This window comes from Gopherus evgoodei, chromosome 2 (assembly GCF_007399415.2).
Source record: "Gopherus evgoodei ecotype Sinaloan lineage chromosome 2, rGopEvg1_v1.p, whole genome shotgun sequence".
Taxonomy (NCBI): Eukaryota; Metazoa; Chordata; order Testudines; family Testudinidae; genus Gopherus; species Gopherus evgoodei.
The window spans coordinates 68,625,426-68,645,358 of NC_044323.1; the positions used below are offsets into that span (position 1 = coordinate 68,625,426).

A 19,933-nucleotide genomic window follows, 5' to 3' on the forward strand; every position below is an offset into this window, starting at 1 on the left:
GGAATATATGATTGTGTTAAGATACATTAAAAACTTTTTTGCTGATGCTTACAGGAAGAAATAAAAATCGATCAACAGGTTAAGCCCTTTTTTATATTAATTTTACAAAAATGAAAACTTGACATCTGTTACTTTAAATTATCCAAAACGGTGAAGGTTTCTGATAGTGCATCTCAAAGTTCAATTTGCACAAGAATTTCGTTTTCCTCTTGGCAAACGCCTTATTTTCAGGCTCTTTGGAAGTATTAAACATTTATATTCATCTTTTAGAACTCTAAAAGATTAAAAACTAAGGCTAATGCAGCATTCCTCATTACTCTCAGGAACTAGAGACTTTAAATATAAACCATAAACTATTAAACTTGACCTAGAAATATAAAGCTAAATTTAAAAAGAATTATTTAACTAACACAGTTAGAGATTGACAGGTGAAATTACATGCAAGCTGTCTGTACTTCCTGCCCAGTTTCTCCTATAATGCAAAATGAGTCACTTCCTTTAAAATTAAATATAAATGTATATAATTATACCAACGTGGCCCTTCTCAGGGCCATATAATTACATTGTTTTAAAACACAGAACTACCCACTGAAGTCCAATGGGAGTTCTTCAAATGTTAAGCACAAGATAGACCTGTATCTGTGTACAAAAAGTCACAAATGTCTCTTCTTAACATTAAAACGGTTATGTGTATGTCAAGGTTCCTTCCCCACTCTGAACTTTAGAGTACAGATGTGGGAACCTGCATGGACACTTCTAAACTTAATTACTAGCTTAGATCTGGTATCACTGCCACCATCCAGAATTTTCAGTGTCTGGATCACTCCCTTTCCCCCCAAAACCTTCCCCTCCCTGGGTAGCCTTGTGAGACTCCTTCACCAATTCCCTGGTGAGTCCAGATCCAATCCCTTGGATCTTAAAACAAGGAAAAATCAATCAAGTATTAAGAAAAAGGCTTTAATTAAAGAAAAGAAAGGTAAAAGAAAACCCTCTGGGAGAGATTAGCATGCCAGCTACTCTCTCAGACAACAGATTCAAAACACAGAGGATGTTCCCCTGGGAACAAATTTAGTTACACAAAAAAATACCCAAATACCCAATTTGATTCTACCTCTAATTGCATAAGACAGGTTACAAAGAAATAAACATAAACCTATTTATTCCTCTCTAAAACTTACTACTCTGATAAGAGGCTGGTTCCTTGATCTTTTTCACTCCAGCTGAAACAAACTCTCAACAAAGGAAAAACTTCCCTCCTTCCTTTTGAAGCATCTTGTTCCCCCATTGGTTCCTCTGGTCAGGTGTCAGCGAGGCTAGGTGAACTTTTTAACCCTTTACAGGTAAAAGAGGCATTAACCCTTAACCATCTGTTTATGACAGTGTAAAACAAAGAAATTGTATTACATTGGAACAGTGTTATTGCGAGAGCTCCGGAAGCTGTGATCTAATATGTTCTGTAGCTGTTCATTAGGTCAAAAGAAACAAAGCCTGAATTGAAATGAGGACGTTCAATAGCCCTATTTTGTTAGTCACTAGCCAAATGACCTTTTATTCTCATTTAAAAAATGTCTGGTGAAACCACTGCTGAGGATGAAAAGCACTGCAAGAGCCAATAACTGGAGGGCTTCAAGCTGCGAAGTTCAGGAACTTTAAAGAATTAGAGAATCATTAAAGAACAAATGATACCACTGAAAGCAAACGAAATTACTATTTATCATGCTCTCTATTTTTAATCTGACTTCAGTGTGAAGCTGAGAAGTCTGATATGGGCTACATTACTTCAAATTGTTGCAAAGGAGCTATTCATTATGGGCTGCACTATGCCATTTAGGCACATTTCAGGGTGAAATGGAGCTGCAATCCCACCCTGGTGGAGCATAGGCTGTACGCTCACTTCTACGTAAGGCATAGCTTACTCCCCGCTCCTGTGCAGCTAGCCAGCTCTGATCTCAGGAAAATCTAGTCCAGGAAGAGGAGCACTACCACAAAGAAAAGACAAAGCATCCCTCAAACACTCCTTTGTTTCACACTGTTCCGTAGGTTCAAATCCCGCCAGCCTTGACTAGCCCTTTATCCTTCTAAACTGGATAAACTGAGTGACATTCAGCTTAACATGTGAGAGCTCTTCAGTGAAAACTAGAGGTCCTAGCTCCTTTGTGTGGCTATTAATTGCAAGGTACTTTTAATTGTTAAGAGAATGGATTTACTTTAATGTACTTGGCCAACAATTTCCACTCTCCAGTCCCTGTTTGTGCAGGATAATATACATATCATTCAATTTCTGTTTCTCATGGGTGCTACATGTAAAATACGTTGGATGAAAAAACATTAATTCTGGCCAAAGTTTTCAAACTTAGGTAGCTAAATTAGGCCCTCAAATCTATCTGACAGCACCTAAAGATCACCCACTCTTCAAAGTTTGTGAGCAGCCACAGTTCCTATTAATTGTATTGCACAAACCTTGGTCCTGCCTCAGTGCAGGGTACTAAACTAGAGAACCTCTCAAGGTCCCTTCCAATTCTACATTCTATGATTCTATGAAAAATAGGCCAATTATTTAGGTGCTTAACTTTATGCATCTACCTTTACAAGTTTTGGCCTATATCTGAATTTGCTAGTATGAACAACCCTCACTTTCAGGCTGTGTTAATTTGCTATAGCCAGGTATTGTAAATGTAAGCAAAGTCAGGATGGGCTCTACCCTGACATCTGGTGGTGAATTATGGGAAGTGTGGAAAGAATGTCAGAAAGTGTGAATTCTCAGATATTTGCATGGGCACGCCCAGCATAGCCCAATGCAGCCTAGGTGGTTATTTTGACATAAATAAATAAAGCGTTGCCACCTGATTATGTGAATGAGGAACTACGAGACTGCTTTATGACAGATGTCTCAATATAACTTAAGTGACACTTGCTAAACAAGGGACATGGGTTCCAAAACCCAGTGAATTGAGAGAGGCTGGGGACTGGTGTATGTACCTGATGGTATGGGCCCCTTTTGAGGGCCTGGAACATGAATTGCACAGCCTCCTCTCTCCATTGTAAAAGAGTAGAGCTAATTTTGATTCCATTAGGAGTCCATCTAGAGACTGCTGAGCTGAGTTCATGTTGGGCCAATGGTGCACCAGCACCAGGGCTCCCCTACTAAGAGCTGAAATCACTGGAAGAGCTGCGCTGAGATCACCGAGTGCTGTGTTAACTAGTGGGGAAGCCGGAAGACCTATCATTAAGCAGCTGGCAGAGCAGAGCAGTTTGCAGCATGTTGGAGCAGCCCATGGAACAGTGAGCAGAATGAAGCGGTTTGCAGGGATGGCTGGAGGAGCGGCACAGCTGGTGTAGTGGAGCTGGTCATGGTGAAGGCTGCAGCAGAACTCCACAGAGAGGTGGAGCAGTTGGCCCTGGCCCACATAAGGTGCCCCTTAACACCTTGTGTGGACTTCCCCCACCCATTTCCACCCAGGCTGGGGGGGGTAAAACTCTGCAGATAAACTTTTGAATTCTGGGGTGGCACTGACCAGAGACTTTCAGGTTGTTGGACTTTGGGGTGATTGGGCTTAAGACCCTAAGGGGGAAAGGACATTGCCAAACGTACTTGGAGGTGGGTTTTTGCTTATGGTTTGTGTTATAATCCTGTTTGTGGTGTTTCTCCAATGGGGGCCTGGGCAGAGACAGATGCATCATGGAGGTGAATGCCTGGCAGCGAAGATGGTGTCGCCAGGAGGGCTTTGAATTCCTCGAGCACGGGATGCTATTCGAGGAAGGACTGCTAGGCAGAGATGGCGTTCACCTTTCGAGGAGGGGAAAGACCCTATTTGCACACAGATTGGCTAACCTAGTGAGGAGGACTTTAAACTAGGTTCGACGGGGACAGGTGAGCAAAGCCCACAGATAAGTGGGGAACATGAAGACCTGGGAGATGGGTCGGAAACAAGAGGGAGCGTGGGCTATAATGGCAGAAAAAAAGGAGGGTCAGGGCAAAACTGGGAGGCAAGATCAAACCAGTATCTTAGATGCCTATATACAAATGCGAGAAGTATGGGTAATAAGCAGGAAGAACTGGAAGTGCTAATAAATAAATACATATATAAGGCATTATATGACATTGTTGGCATTACTGAAACTTGGTGGGATAATACACACGACTGGAATGTTGGTATGGATGGGTATAGTTTGCTCAGGAAGGATAGACGGGGAAAAAGGGAGGAGGTGTTGCCTTATATATTAAAAATGTACACACTTGGACTGAGGTGGAGATGGACATAGGAGACGGAAGTGTTGAGAGACTCTGGGTTAGGCTAAAAGGGGTAAAAAACAAGGGTGATGTCATGCTAGGAGTCTACTACAGGTCACCTAACCAGGTGGAAGAGGTGGATGAGGCTTTTTTTAAACAACTAACAATCATCCAAAGCCCAAGATTTGGTGGTGATGGGGGACTTCAACTATCCAGATATATGTTGGGAAAATAACACCGTGGGGCACAGACTATCCAACAAGTTCCTGGACTGCATTGCAGACAACTTTTTATTTCAGAAGGTTGAAAAAGCTACTGGGGGGAAGCTGTTCTAGACTTGATTTTAACAAATAGGGAAGAACTCGTTGAGAATTTGAAAGTAGAAGGAAGCTTGGGTGAAAGCAATCATGAAATCATAGAGTTTGCAATTCTAAGGAAGGGTAGAAGGGAGTACAGCAAAATAGAGACAATGGATTTCAGGAAGGCGGATTTTGGTAAGCTCAGAGAGCTGACAGGTATGGTCCCATGGGAATCAAGACTGAGGGGAAAAACAACTGAGGAGAGTTGGCAGTTTTTCAAAGGGACACTATTAAGGGCCCAAAAGCAAGCTATTCCGATGGGTAGGAAAGACAGAAAATGTGGCAAAAGACCACCTTGGCTTAACCACGAGATCTTGCATGACCTACAAAATAAAAAGGAGTCATATAGAAAATGGAAACTAGGTCAGATTACAAAGGATGAATATAGGCAAACAACACAGGAATGCAGAGGCAAGATTAGAAAGGCAAAGGCACAAAATGAGTTCAAACTAGCTATGGGAATAAAGGGAAACAAGAAGACTTTTTATCAATACATTAGAAGCAAGAGGAAGACCAAGGACAGGCTAGGCCCACTGCTCAGTGAGGAGGGAGAAACAGTAACAGGAAACTTGGAAATGGCAGAGATGCTTAATGACTTCTTTGTTTCAGTCTTCACTGAGAAGTCTGAAGGAATGTCTAACATAGTGAATGGTTATGGGAAGGGGGTAGGTTTAGAAGATAAAATAAAAAAAGAGCAAGTTAAAAATCACTTAGAAAAGTTAGATGCCAGCAAGTCACCAGGGCCTCATGAAATGCATCCTAGAATACTCAAGGAGTTAATAGAGGAGGTATCTGAGCCTCTAGCTATTATCTTTGGAAAGTCATGGGAGACGGGAGAGATAACAGAAGACTGGAAAAGGCAAATATAGTGCCCATGTATAAAAAGGGAAATAAAAACAACCCAGGAAACTGCAGACCAGTTAGTTTAACTTCTGTGCCAGGGAAGATAATGGAGCAAGTAATTAAAGAAATCATCTGCAAACACTTGGAAGGTGGTAAGGTGATAGGGAATAGCCAGCATGGATTTGTAAAGAACAAATCGTGTCAAACCAATCAGATAGCTTTCTTTGATAGGATAACGAGTCTTGTGGATAAGGGAGAAGCGGTGGATGTGGTATACCTAGACTTTAGTAAGGCATTTGATACGGTCTCGCATGATATCCTTATCGATAAACTAGGCAAATACAATTTAGATGGGGCTACTATAAGGTGGGTGCATAACTGGCTGGATAACCGTACTCAGAGAGTAGTTATTAATGGCTCCCAATCCTGCTGGAAAGGTATAACAAGTGGGGTTCCGCAGGGGTCTGTTCTGGGACCAGCTCTGTTCAATATCTTCATCAACGACTTAGATGTTGGCATAGAAAGTACGCTTATTAAGTTTGCAGACGATACCAAACTGGGAGAGATTGCAACTGCTTTGGAGGACAGGGTCAAAATTCAAAATGATCTGGACAAGTTGGAGAAATGGTCTGAGGTAAACCGGATGAAGTTCAATAAAGATAAATGCAAAGTGCTCCACTTAGGAAGGAACAATCAGTTTCACACATACAGAATGGGAAGAGACTGTCTAGGAAGGAGTATGGCAGAAAGAGATCTATGGGTCATAGTGGACCACAAGCTAAATATGAGTCAACAGTGTGATACTGTTGCAAAAAAAGCAAACGTGATTCTGGGATGCATTAACAGGTGTGTTGTAAACAAGACACGAGAAGTCATTCTTCCGCTCTACTCTGCGCTGGTTAGGCCTCAGCTGGAGTATTGTGTCCAGTTCTGGGCACCGCATTTCAAGAAAGATGTGGAGAAATTGGAGAGGGTCCAGAGAAGCGCAACAAGAATGATTAAAGGTCTTGAGAACATGACCTATGAAGGAAGGCTGAAAGAATTGGGTTTATTTAGTTTGGAAAAGAGAAGACTGAGAGGGGACATGATAGATGTTTTCAGGTATCTAAAAGGGTGTCATCAGGAAGAGGGAGAAAACTTGTTCACCTTAGCCTCTAATGATAGAACAAGAAGCAATGGGCTTAAACTGCAGCAAGGGAGATTTAGGTTGGATATTAGGAAAAAGTTCCTAACTGTTAGGGTGGTTAAATACTGGAATAAATTGCCTAGGGAAGTTGTGGAATCTCCATCTCTCAAGAAATTTAAGAGTAGGTTAGATAAATGTCTATCAGGGATGATCTGGACAGTATTTGGTCCTGCCATGAGGGCGGGGGACTGGACTCGATGACCTCTCGGGGTCCCTTCCAGTCCTAGAGTCTATGAATCTATGAATTGTTTCCTTCCTTTATTAAAAGGATTTTGCTACACTCAGACTCCGTACTTGCGAGAGGGGAAGTATTGCCTCCTAGAGGCACCCAGGGGGGTGTGGTATGTAAGTGTCCCAGGTCACTGGATGGGGGCTCGAGCCGGTTATGCATTGTGTTATTGAAACGAAACCTCTAGATACTGAACCCGGCCCTTGTTGCTACCAACTCAGAGGGGCAGAAGGGTTACATAACTATGAATTTTCTTAAAGCCACTACACATTGCTGCTAAGGATAGATCCTCTTTAACTATCAATGGCAGGTAATACAGTAAAGAATAGACAAGGACACAATTCAACAAGTAATGCAACATAATATAGTAATAAAGCAGATTTTAATTAGGTATTCTACAAGGGTGAACACGTTGCAGCACTCCAGCAATTTTAATTCCGGCTGGTTCCCTTTTTACCCCCCTTATTTAAATGTATTTTTCAAGGATAAATAATTGTTTCCACCTATTGATCCCGAAGTTATGAAGCCAACTGCAGCAGTAGTTTAATCAAAAATGGAAACTGCATCAGCACTAATATCTGAGATGCATATCCCATAAAGAAGCCAACAATATACCAAGGGAGAGAGAAATGCTCATTTTTTTTTTTAGTGAAAACAGAAAAAAAGAGCCAATGTCATTTTTCATCAAGTATGTTATCTCATCATTCCCAGAAAGTATAGCAGTCACTGTATGACTATAGATATCACGATATAACATAAGATACACCCTGAGCAGAAAATGGTGCAGTGAGGAGAGGGAGTATAAGCATTTGTTTCTGCTTGTGAATTGTCTGCCTGTGTCAAAAATAGCCAATAGGAGGTCCCCATTCCCTTCCCCTTAAAAAAAAAAAAAGTCACTTTTTGGCTGAGATGAACCAAAGTTTCAGCCCTAAAGGAAAATCCTTTGGAAGGTTATAAGCAGAAGAAAAGAAGGCTGGGGTTATACAGTTTGGAAAGAAAAGATTAATTACACTATCATGTTCCCTGCTAAGCACGTGCTGACAAGAAACAATATTGTAATGTTTTCCCCAAGTTCTCTTATAAACTGTTTCCTTGCATTTCATCCCCTTGGGCGAGATTCATTGCTAAGCATAGTGCCAATACAAAACCTATATACCACTTAAGTGCCTGAGGGACTTAGCAGGACACAAGTGATACACTGCTCTAGTACTGTACAAGGGTGAATTTTGCCCTCTCTGGTTGGTTTGCATCTTTCCAAGGCTGAGCAGCAACACACTTGTTAGTTCCCTCATGTCATTGTCATGATTTATGATCACAGTTTCATTTTATTAAAGCAGCACTAGAGTAGGTCATGGAACAATTGTATTAATCAGGAAGTTTGATTACCCTCAACATTTCATGATTTCTATGTGCACTCCAGAAGCCACTAAGACAATTTCACTCCTTACAGAAAGGGGAATTTGAATCAGATTGAGACATTTTCGTTATGCGAGTAAATTCTATCAAACTGAACATGCACCATGCTAATTCTTCTCGCCTTCCCCAGTAACAGTTCCATGTGAACCAGCTATAATTAGGTAGAGAAAACTATTAAACTACATGGCCACAAATCTTAACATTGTGTTTATCTCACCATTTCTAGAAAGCCTTTGCAATCCTCATGTCACAGTTCAGGGCAACTTCACCTGTATTCTCCCTCTGCGATCCCTTGAGGGCACCCACTCTACGCTTCTGGCTCCTCGGCCATCATCACATCTCTCTCCCTCATGATCTGGCCTTTTCCAGGCTTCACAGTTCCCCGCCTACACTGTGATATTCTCAGCAAGCCAGACTGCCTCAACAGGCCAGAGTAGTTGCTTTCTCTCTGAGGGCTATACACCGCTGTAATTGCCAGCAGTTACAAGTCACCATACAACTCTTTCTAAGCGAGTATATTTATTCTTAAGGTGAAAGCATTACAGAGCAAACAGATTGAAGACAATAAAAGAACCTACATGCATGCTAATAAGATGACCAGAGATCACCTCCAACAAGGGATCTGGTAAGAGTCAATCTTTCAACCCCCTCAAAAGAGGGTTTTCTGTGGTTACAAATTCATAACCACCTTTGCTTAGAACTTGCACAGTTAGTCTTTCCTTTATGGGTCTTTGATTTGATTGGGCCTTTATTCCTTTGAACCTTTGATCTTGAGGTTCCAGGAACAGGTAACAGCTTCTCAGGGTGTAGCTTCAAAAGTCTGGCTTTTTGTAGAACTAGAAGTGGGGAATTTGCATTAATCTCCCCCTAGAGATTCCCTAGGCAAACCACTTGACACTGTTTGTCCCAGAAGTCCATCCTTGTCTGGCACATCATTCAATACAGTCCTCTGAAGTTCATAACACTTCCCAAAGTTCGCATCACATGTCCGCCCTTGAGAGGTTACATACAATCCCAGCCCACAATCATGCATCATCTTTGCATTTAATACAATGGACTCCAAAGATACTTAACTTTAATTCAGTAAGGCTTGTCAAGGATATTGCAGGAAGTTGTCATATCTGCCACATCTCATTCATGTTTAGTACCTTGCTATTTGAAAAGTGGCATTGAAATCAATGGGACAACTGCCATACTTCGGTAATCAAGATGAGTTAAGAGTCATGTTAATCTGTAGTCTATTGTAACTTTTTACAATCCACGGTAAAGCAAGCCATGGCATAGAATGTGTCTCACAGACACAGGTCCCAAATTTTCGTCCATTACAGGCACCGAAGTCCCAGTGACTTTATGGAAAACTTGTATACAGAGCTTTTGCCAGTTCATCCCCATGCCAAGTAAAACCTGTGTTTTGATGCCACAAAATGTCTTCTGATTCAAACCAGGTCATCGCTGACAACTGGTAACACACATTGAAATGGACACGCTAAGTCAATTAAAATATTTAATATCAGGGCTACAGAATTTTAACAAAATGCATCTCCCATTGAGATTGCCTGTTTGGCTCACCTGCTTAAAGTTTCAATACCACCAATGCATCAGACCCCTCTACGAAAATGTTCCTATTCCAATTCAGACTATGTTATCCCCTTTGTAATTATATCGTAAAAAAAAAGTGTCAGAGAAGCCATTCAAATTTTATTCTTAAAAGGGACTGCTAGTATATATGGTTATGGTTATGACAAGAAAGATAGACATTTATTTTAAATCAGGATATTACGTAGCCTCCATTCTCTGGACCTGAATAATATACTTCCAAACCACCTTGTTTTTATGGCATAACTGTTTTCCTCCTTCACAAATCTCCAAGAAGCATCAGTCACTCACTAGAGATATTAAGAGCCAAATTCTGCCCTTTGATGCATACATTCTGCCCTTATTTGCTTCAGTGGGTCAGTTCATGGCTCCACTTGGAAACCCGTGATATCCAAGGGCAGATCATATACAGCCAGCAGCTACTTCCCTAGGCAATGAGGTAGATAAAAAGAAAGCAGCTAATTTTGCCTTTGCAATTGGGAGCGTTAAACTGTGAAACGATTATCTGGTATCACTAGCTGTTACCTTGTGTTCCAATTGTATTACCCTATCTGTTAAGTCATAAACCAAGACTGTAAATTCTTTGACACAGGGACCATCTTATTACATGTGGTAGGCACTGCACATAACTGTAGCCCTGATCCTTATTAAGGCCGGTAGGCACTACCACAATACAAAACTCCAACAACTTCAGAATGAGTGATTTTACATTTCAAGAGCAACTTGATGCTACCAGTATTTTATTTTTTGTCTCACTTTAGAGCTGGTTCTTTCACTTCAAATGATAGCATAAAATGCCAATTTCAAAACATCTGTAACATTTTCCTTTTAATTTTTATTCCCTTTCTTATTCAAAGTAAATTGATAGAAAAATCTTCAATTTTAAATCAAGCCAAATATGCTTCTTAATTTACTCCATTCAGATCTTCCATAATCTGCTCCCAAGACTGAGTTAGCTCCTTATGTTTGCAAGCATAAATATTCTCTTACCTAAATTATCCTCTAATGGTCTGAAAATGAGAGCTGTTTGCACATAATCATGCAACGAAATGGGGCAGAGCAGAAGTACCATTTTTTTAAAAATCAAGTGCTTTTTTTTTTTTTTTTTTTAGCAACTAGAACTCTCAATAGAAACTCATTCAAAAGTGGCATTTTGGCTGGTCCCAGCCAGGATGACGCTTTATATCAAAATGTGGTTTTGAAAGCAGCACATTACTGAATACACACAAGCCCAGAAATATGCAGTGACCATGGTGACTTTTATAAAAACTAGTTCTAATCCAATTTGGCCATACTGTACAACAGTCAAGGCTTTCTATCAAGTCAGATCCTGACATCCTTTACTCCAGTGAACTTCCAATGACTTTAGTGGGAGTTTGCATTATGAAAACTGAGAGCCCACTCCACTAGAAGTCCACTGGCATCAATGGACTCCTTACATACAAGTCAGTAGCATGTAAGGGTTTGTAGCATGGCCCTGAATGAGAACTTCAGGACTCTGCCCATTCAGATGGAAAGCAATATCGCTGAGCAATCTAGTTTCAAAGTTACAGTTGTGCAAGATGTACTCTTGTTATCAATAGAACAGGTCATGTTTTATTAAATTATCAGCAAAGAACAACATTGAAAAAATAGCATTTATAGTACAGCTTGTTATCTTGTGTGTTTCTACTGGCAGCACCCTCCCACTGCTTGTCCAAGAGGGTGGTTTTGCTATCTTATGCAACTCTTTAGATACATACATTGTCAAGTTATACAGAGCCACAAAAGAGTAATGTGGTCAAGGAGTTCTACTTATCACCAGCTTGACAATGGTGCTCAAGGCTACATCCTCCTTCTCCTCTGACATATGATCCAGATTCTGCAATCTGCAAGACACATGAAATACAGCAGGCTCATAAATTTGCCTGTCAGAGATACAAAAAGCCTATGGTAGGAGCTGTAAATATCAGATATCATTGCCTCCTTCCCAGTAAAGTAAGAAGGTGCTAGGAATAAATAGCAGCACTGTGGGGTTGGCATTTCCTCAAAGCAGTCCCCACTGTAGTGTTTTCTCCAGAGGGTTCTGTACCAAAGTCATTAAGTACTCAGATGGCGTACCTCCTTTTCTCCTTGCTGCCTCTCATTGGGGCTCGATATCTAGCATTATGACTGTATACATAGTTTGGCATTATCTAGGAGCAGAGCTCACCATACTCAGTAATGACTGCCTTACCTACCCCAATCTGGCTCTTTAATGCACTGAGTAAATGTAGTTCTTACTGCTTCTCTTTCCCTCTCTCTCTCTCTTTTTTTCTGCAAGAAGCTTAGCACAGTTTTGTATCTTTATTTGTCTTCTTCTTTCTACATTGTTTTGGCATTTGTTATTTCAGTTAGTGTTTACATCTCTTTTCCTGCCCAGGCTCCATTTAAAATCCCCCAACTTTACCAGCTTTTTCATTACCTACTATGTAAGGCTAGATTGCCACCCCTTTGAAGAGAGAGGTACAGAGTTGCATGTTCCCAGGGTAAACTCACACAATCTCACCTTCCCGCTCTTCAATGCGCAGGAGGAATGCACAAGCTGCACCATCCTTTTGGTTTGCTCTCCCCAGCACTCCTTACTAGCAGAGCCCAGGGCCAGATTAGGGCATAAACTCAACAAATACATACTTTTAGCTGCTCATAATGACTCTCTCAGAATTTCAGCCTTCCTTTTACAAAACTATGTTTCTAGTCCTCCTGGTTGAAAAGACAAGCTTGAAAATGTGAACTGATGCAGCAATATTTGCCTGAGTCTGCAGATAGCCTGAAACAATAACTCTGAGAATGGTAACTGCACCATTCATCTTACTGGAGTGTTAACTCAAATTCGCTGCTCTATGAGCTTTCACTAACACTATCAGAGCAGAGGACTTTGGGAGGAAAGGCCCTTGCTGCCACCATGCCACAAAATTCTACTGTTCTACTCCAATGTGAAATCAGTCCTACTGTATGGAGCTGAAACCTGGAGGACAACCAAAACAACCATCAGGAAGATCCAGACCTTCATAAATAGCTGCCTCAGAAGGATTCTCCAGATCTGCTGGCCAGACACCATCAGTAACATCCACCTCTTGGAGAGGACCTGTCAACTCCCAGCAGAGGAAGAAATCAGAAGGAGAAGATGGGGCTGGATAGGACATACACTATGCAAGCAGCCAACTAACATCACCAGACAGGCACGGCGGTGGAACCCTCAAGGCAAGCGGAAAAGAGGCCGTCCAAGAAACACCTGGCGACGTGACCTTTAGGCTGATAGCAAAAAAATGGGCTATACCTGGAACCAGTTAGAATGAATAGCCCAGGATAGAGGACTCTGGAGATCTGTTGTTGGCGGCCCATACCCCGGTTGGGGTGACGGGCATGAGTGTGTGTGTGTGCCATCATGGCTCCTGAGTCCTGTGCTTGGATGAATGAGGGTGAGTCCTCTGGAAAGCACCCAATCCATCTAAAGATAATGAGTGGTGGACTGGTGAGGGGGAAGCCCAGCATGCCCTCAGAGGAGACTCCAGCAGACTCCTTTTGCTTGGAAAACCCTGCCACTGCCACCCCATGGAAGTGTAAGGCCATAACATATGGCCATGGTGTGATACAGGGCCAAAGGATGTCCTCCTGAGAGGATACATCTATAGCCCTAGATTGCTTTAGTTCAGCTTCCTGGAGCCTATAAGAAAGGAATTGGTTGTCTCAGACCATTTCCTAGCACACAGGTTTGTTTCATAAAAAGCTATTACCACAGCTGCACCCTCAGCAGAGAAGCCAAGGATGGAATAAGACCCTGAGGAATAGAACAGATCTAAGGCACATCCACGCAGCAGAAAGCGAGACTTCTGCACTTCTGTTCTTGCTGCAGATAAATAAATTTCATTTTCTAGGCTGTCAGTCTAGCACTTTTCATCACCACTAATGATTCATTATTTCATCACATCATACATCACTTCCCCACTCAGAGTCTGATTACCTACATGTGACAGGCTAGGAAATAGGTTCCATAACAACATATTCATCGTATTGTTTTAAAAACAAACTGTGATCCAGTAGCATGATAGAAAAAATATATATTGCCCCATTTAATATGTGTATCTAGGGCTTATCTTGATACAGCAATGTACTACAGTGGGCTCTGAGGGTAGTTACTTAGCTTCTTTCAGTGTTCATTCCCATGCTGGACACTGCTAAGTCCTCCCTCCCAGATATTACTTTCCCATCAAGCATATAAAAATATTTCTGCAGAGCACTGCTCCTCTTGCTTTAAAATGCACCAGAGTGCTCCAAATGGCAGGTATTTTTGAAAGATGTCCGAGGGCAGAGATCCCATATGAGGCCTTTGCCAAAACAAGTTGGATACTGGGGAAAATTGTGAGTATTATTCAGGAAGCAACATTCCCAGTGAAGTCTGTTGGCAACTGTGGTTGCCTCATTCCTTGATCTAGGATGTCTTAATGAAGTCATTCTATAACCCCTCACTCCCCCTGTATGCTAACAAAGGAGAGATTTGAGGTTGAAAACACAGGCTTATGGAGACTTTGCATACCATCACTGACTTGAAGACAGGTGTCAGTGAGTGGACAGTAGAGAATCACCGGGCACAGGAGTTTCCTTTCAGACATACATAGCCTAAACTCTAAAACAGAGGAGCCCAAACTGTAGCCTCTGGACCACGTTGAGGCCATGGAGAGCTAGTGTAATTGACCCCTGCTTGGGCCAAAAGCAGGGTTTGCAATGGGAACATTCAGCGCTAGAAGCATGAGCCTCTACCACTTAATCCAAAGGATGATGAGTTTGAGCCCAAACTTATTGTAATCAAACAGACTACCATTGACTTTAATGGGCTTTAGATCAGCCCCTAGCCTAGACCTTCCAGCTGGCAGCTCTAATAGACTCTGGGATGTCTACATTGCAGCTGGGAGTGAGCCTCCCAGCTCAGGTACACAGGCTGGCACTAGCAGGGCTTGATCTAGTGTGCTAAAATAATTGTGTGGACACTGCAGCTCAGGCATTCAAGTCTAGAGGGTTAGAAGGCCATCCCCAGAACAGGTCCATCCTTTGCACTGATGAGGCAGGAGTCCTATGGAAAAATCAGTATGTCGTCATGTACTTAAAGACTGTAGCATAATGCATATGCACAGGATGGCCAAATTCAGGTTGCACAGGCAGCCTCAAATCTGGCATTTCCTAACTTGAGTGTTTGACTTCGCAACTTTAATAATGTTCCATTAAGGTATTTTTTCTGCATGTAATATTCACATTGCTGCTTTTCTTAACTATGGATATTTTGAATGCACTACAAAAATACTCCCTATGCAAGTACAATTTAGTCAATCCATTTTTGAATCCAATGGTCTTTGAATTCATTGTAAATCTAGCTTTGTTTTGGCAGGTATTGGTTCGGTCCAGTCACTTTCAAACACCAGCCCATTAATCTCAGTAAAATATCTTGGAGTAAGGGAATAAGATTGCCTGAATAAAGCACAGCAGGCACTGCTGCTCTGTCTCTCGCATTGAATCTCTCAAAGGAATCGTGAACTGATTCACTTGGAACTGTTGTGCTCAGCCACTTCTACCTTTGCCTCTGCCTTCGCCTCTGCCTTCACAGAGGCTGTGCTTTTCTTGGCTGCTTTTACAATTTTCTCCTTCTAGGCAGGCTTAGAAGATGACAGACAAAAGACAGACTGTATTAAATAATCAATTAAAAAATGTTTAGCCGACAGTACTTTAGTTGAATGAAAGTCTCTCTTTGGTTTGTTTATCATTCTGCTATAGGCCATAGTTACCCAAAGGGCAAGACATTCCTGACTAACCTAATTACCTTCTATGATGAGATAACGGGCTCTGTGGATATGGGGAAAGTGGTGGACGTGATATACCTTGCCTTTAGCAAAGCTTTTGATACGGTCTCCCACAGTATTCTTGCCAGGAAGTTAAAGAATGGACTGGGCTGGATGAATGGACTATACAGTGGATAGAAAGTTGGCTAGATCATTGGGCTCAACAGGTAGTGATCAATGGCTCCATGTCTAGTTGGCAGCTGGTATCAAGCAGAGTGCACTGGAAAGACTAAGTTCTACATTAACTCAAAGCTCCTAGAAATCTCCCATAGATCATACAGACCTTGAGATTTTTGAGTGAGCTCTGGAGATCTTCCCCCTCTCGAGCAGCATTTCTGCAGGTAGCATTTCCCCTCTGAGCCTGCTAATATCTTATATTATGGGAACAAGTAAATAACTTTTCCTTATTTACTTTCTCCACACCGCTCATAATTTTATATACCTCTATCATATCCCCCCTTAGTCTCCTCTTTTCCAAGATGAAAAGTCCTAGCCTCTTTAATCTCTTCTCATATGGGACCCATTCCAAACCCCTAATCTTTTTAGTTGCCCTTCTCTGAACCTTTTCTAATGCCAGTATATCTTTTTTAAGATTAGACCACATCTGTATGCAGTATTCATGGTGTAGGCGTACCATGGATTTATATAAGGGCAATAAGATATTCCCTGACTTATTCTATATCCTTTTTTTGAATGATTCTTAACATCTTGTTTGCTTTTTTGACTACCGCTACATTGACTGCGTGGACATCTTCAGAAAACTATCCACGATGACTCCAAGATCTTTCCTGATTAGTTGTAGCTAAATTAGCCCCCATCATATTGTATTGGGTTTGGGTTTGGGTTATTTTTTCCAGTTTGTATTACTTTACATTTATCCACATTAAATTTCATTTGCCATTTTTGTTGCCCAATCACTTAGTTTTGTGAGATCTTTTTGGATTTCTTCACAGTCTGCTTTGGTCTTAACTATCTTGAGCAGTTTAGTATCGTCTGCAAACTTTGCCACTTCACTGTTTACCCCTTTCTCCAGATCATTTATGAATAAGTTGAATAGGATTGGTCCTAGGACTGACCCTTGGGGAACGCCACTAGTTACCCCTCTCCATTCTGAAAATTTACCATTAATTCCTACCCTTTGTTCCCAGGCTTTTAACCAGTTCTCAATCCATGAAAGGATCTTCTCTCTTATCCCAAGACAACTTAATTTATGTAAGAGCCTTTGGTGAAGGACCTTGTCAAATGCTTTCTGGAAATCTAAGTACATTATGTCCACTGGATCCCCCTTGTTCACAAGTTTGTTGACCCCTTCAAAGAACTCCAATAGATTAGTAAGACACGATTTCCCTTTAGAGCAGTGGTCCCCAACCTTTTCGTCTGGTGGGCGCCAGATGAAGGACCACTGTGACGGTGGAGCACCTGCCAAAATGCCGCCGATTTGGCGGCATTTCGGCGGCGACGCCTCTTGATGACACTGCTTGCCACTGACAAGCAGCGTCATCGAGAGGCATCCCCGCCGAAATTCAGGGGCGAAGCCTCTCGATGACATCACTTGTTGGCAACAAGCGTCGTCATCGAGAGGCGTCCCCGATGAAATGCCACTGAAATTTGGTGGCATTTCGGTGGATGCTCTCCCAGAGTCCAGGATGCGGGTGCATTAAGATGCCCCCATGGGCACCAGGGCGCCCGCAGGCACCGCATTGGGGACCACTGCTTTAGAGAAACCATGTTGACCTTTGCCCAACAATTTATGTTCTTCTATGTGTCTGACAATTTTATTCTTTACTATTGTTTCAACTAGTTTGCTCGGTACCGACGTTAGACTTACCAGTCTGTAATTGTCGAGATCACCTCTAGAGCCCTTTTTAAATATTGGCGTTACATTAGCTGTCTTCCAGTCATTGGGTACAGAAGCCGATTTAAAGGACAAGTTACAAACCATAGTTAATAGTTTTGCAATTTCACATTTGAGTTCTTTCAGAACTCTTGGGTGAATGCCATTTGGTCCCGGTGACTTGTTACTGTTAAGTTTATCAATTAATTCTAAAACCTCCTCTAGTGAAACCTCAGTCTCTGACAATTCCTCAGATTTGTCACCTACGAAGGACAGCTCAGGTTTGGGAATCTCCCTAACACATGAAGACTGAAGCAAAGAATTCATTTAAATTGCAAATTTCTCTGCAATTACTTTATTGTCTAAGTGCTCCTTTTGTATCTTGATCGTCCAGGGGAGATAAGGCAACCGACTGCAACACCAAGATTGGCCCGCGCCCAACTCACACAAGGAGGGTTCATGGTGGTAACAAGAAATATTGTGCTCTGCAGTTGGATTTTGGCAACTTCTCTTGTGTATCTAAGTGCTGCATCTGCAAGACTAGATTCACTGAGGTGGTCTGCAATGCTTGCAACAATATGCTGGTGTAGCCTGCATCATTCTCACTGAGATAACCCCATACCGACAGCAGTATCCTGGAAAAGCAGTTCCAGCAGGGAAAGGTACTTGCTTGCATCACCTCCAGAGCTGCACAGTGTGGCTGAGCAGATGGCTCTATTCTGGAAGGCAAGGAACTGGAAATCTACCTGAGGAAGATCAAGGCCAGGAAAGGCAAATAAATGTACTATACACAACTACAAGAATGAATACAAAACCTAGAGTATTGTTAAAAACAGAACAAGGATTGGGGATATCTGAAGACATTTAAGTTAAACTGGGGGTCACTGGGCTTTAGGAAAAAATGGGGACAGCAGAGGTACTGGGAAGGCCACATGTGACAGACCCACTGCTTTTGGGGCTCTTTCCTGCACTGAGTTTAGAGCAAGGAATAGAACCCAAATCTATCCAAATTATAGGTGGACTCTGGATTCCGGGATTTTCACAGAGTTCCACCATGCAAGTAGTCCTTTCCCAGGTTGGGACTGACAAACACGGACAAAGGAGCAGAGGGAAGCTTATACTGCCATTATATGCTTTCCACTGTTCTGTGGATAACTACAGGTTGCCTGCCTCCAGAGCTGTCATTCTACCATCTTTCAGAACCACTAGAGTCACTAAAAAGCAAATTTAAAAAGCAAAAGCAAAAAAAAAAAAAACTACCCAGTGGAGTGGCTAAGCTATATATAGCCAGGGGCAGCTCTAGGTATTTTGCCGCCCCAAGCATGGCAGGTAGGCTGCCTTCGGCAGCTTGCCTGCAGGAGGTCCAGGGTCCCTGGTCCCGTGGATTCAGCAGCATGCCTGCAGGAGGTCCACCGAAGCCACGGGACCAGCGGACCCTCCGTAGGCATGCCACAAAAGGCAGCCTGTCTGCCGCCCTCGCGGCGACCAGCAGAGCGCCACCTGTGGCTTGCCACCCCAGACACGCGCTTGGCATGCTGGTGCCTGGAGCCGTTCCTGTTTATAGCTGTCACTGTGTGCATGGTATCAGTCCAAGGATTTCCTCTATTGTTCAATGCACTACGGCCCTGACATACAATGTCTATAAATAGACTCTGCTCTAACATTCATTACTGTTATCTTATCAGTACTGAACGTGAATTTTCAAGTCGTGACTTTTTTTTTTATTGCTTTTACAAAGTCAGTTGGGCAATAATGGCTTTTTTGTAGTATGTGCCACGTAGCTCTGTCTCAAAAGAATCCATCATGCACAATGAGAAGCAGGAGTGGTGCAGTTTTCATTCATGATTAAGCCAAGAGACATGACAGTATTATACATAAGACAACAAACTTGCCTTCAAGTGCATTGAAAAGTGAAAGCTTCCCACCACTTAAGATGTTAGCTTATGCTCAAAAAGCCTTGAGTGTCTATATTATTCTGAAACTGTATTATAGCTACTGCTCATTTTTGCAACTATAGCATTTTTCCTTCCTCCACACTGTATATTTTGGAAAATAGTATGGAATAAGTCAGTGTTAACGACTGTATTTGTGTAGTATAATTATACAGTAAGATTATGATTTATGGAGGGTAACCTAAAATTTAGAAATGTTCATAAATATCTGCAATATAAGGTGAAACCCAGAAAAATAGGACAGCCCTGATCTTACAATACTTTTACACTAAAGTCAATGGAATTGTCAGATTTAAAATAAATGTCAGTGAGTTGAGAGTCAAGTACATAGGATGGAATATTCAAAACTATGTAAAGCATTAATATCAGCATGTCTTTCCTTCACCCTTGAGAGCCCTACATTAATCACTTTCCATTATTAATTGGGATTACATAGAC

General features: G+C 41.9%; 1 long non-coding RNA gene across 1 annotated transcript; it reads left to right on the top strand.

Moving 5' to 3' along the window:
- The first annotated feature begins 963 nt into the window (after positions 1 to 963).
- LOC115644878 lies at positions 964 to 18,114 on the top strand. Its single transcript, XR_003998613.1, has 4 exons — positions 964 to 976; positions 4,035 to 4,039; positions 7,821 to 7,826; positions 17,948 to 18,114. It is a non-coding gene; the product is annotated as an uncharacterized LOC115644878 (long non-coding RNA).
- The last annotated feature ends 1,819 nt before the right edge of the window (positions 18,115 to 19,933 follow it).